Below are 1,236 nucleotides of genomic sequence, written 5' to 3'. Positions count from 1 at the left end.
CACCGGCAAAATTCACTTCTCAGCCGGGCGGGAAGCAAAGCAAAGAGGTCCCGTATGCCAGTCTCAAGCGAGACTGGCTTGGAGCAGTCGCTAGCGGCCAGCGCCGAGGCTACAGGACAGAGAGCAAGGACCAGCGCTGTAAGTACCGGGGGTACACAGGAGGGCTGGAAACGCTCAGCGAGTGCAGCGGCACTAATGGAGCAAAGGAACTGGGGACGTTCGGGCCGAAAACCTTCTTCAAAAGGTAAGCACCGGGGTTGGTCCAAGGGGTCCCTAGGAACAGCCGGGTTTTACCGACTGCGGAACTGCCGCGAACGACCAGCCCCGTGAACACCGGGGTCGGTCCGAGCGGCTCGAACCCGACACGCAGGGAACGACGTTCACCAGCGGGAGAATTAAAAGTCGGGAACAGCAGGTAAGAGACTCTGCGTTCCTTCCACTTACCGTTTAGGTGCAGACATGGACCGGGTCCATGTAAGCTGCAGAAAGCCCGCGGGAGAACCGCGGAGTGCAGGCAGCCGGCAGGAGAGCAGCAACGGCAGCTGGCAGCGGCAGGAGCAGCGGCAGCGGCAGCGGCAGCGGCAGGAGCAGCAGCGGCAGCCGGCAGTGGCAGGAACAGCAACGGCACATCGATTCCCGGAGAGGGAAAACATCTGTGCCCGACTTCGCTCCCGCACCAGGGGAAAATTCATTTCTCGGCCAGTATGCCAGTCTCGCTTTGGAAGCGAGTCTGGCTTGAAGCAGCGCTAACGGCCAGCGCCGAGGCCAAGGACATTGCAGTGGAGTTGACTGGCTGCAATCGACCGCAAGGGACCAGTACTGTGAGTACCGGGGTCGGTCCCAGCGGGTTTTTTAGTTACAGAGATCGCTTCTTGGCCTTTTGGCTAACATCAACTATAGTATCTGTTTATTATTAGTTTTAATATCTGATACGTCCCTTATCTAAGGACCATATAAGCAGGAGTGCCCAGAACTGAGGGCATTGGAGTGGGGTTGACCGGCTGCAACGACCGCGAGGGACCAGTACCGTGAGTACCGGGGTCGGTCCCAGCGGTCTGAGATAAACGAGCAGCCAGGAGCGCTGAGAGCGTTGGAGCCGGGTTAAAGAAATGGGCTAGATGGAATCAGCTGTGCCAGATGTCCTCCACACCGGCCATATCCACTCCACGGAAGGAAGGACAAAGCTGGAGAAGGAGGACCGTGGAGCAGCGGGCAGCCAGCAGCAGCCAGCGGCAC

At 59.1% G+C, this 1,236-nt stretch overlaps 1 pseudogene; it reads left to right on the top strand.

Moving 5' to 3' along the window:
* The first annotated feature begins 864 nt into the window (after positions 1 to 864).
* LOC129695971 (U2 spliceosomal RNA) lies at positions 865 to 969 on the top strand (annotated as a pseudogene).
* Positions 970 to 1,236: the final 267 nt, after the last annotated feature.

Source organism: Leucoraja erinacea, chromosome 3, assembly GCF_028641065.1.
Source record: "Leucoraja erinacea ecotype New England chromosome 3, Leri_hhj_1, whole genome shotgun sequence".
Lineage (NCBI taxonomy): Eukaryota > Metazoa > Chordata > Chondrichthyes > Rajiformes > Rajidae > Leucoraja > Leucoraja erinaceus.
This window is presented reverse-complemented; position numbering and strand designations above follow the sequence as displayed.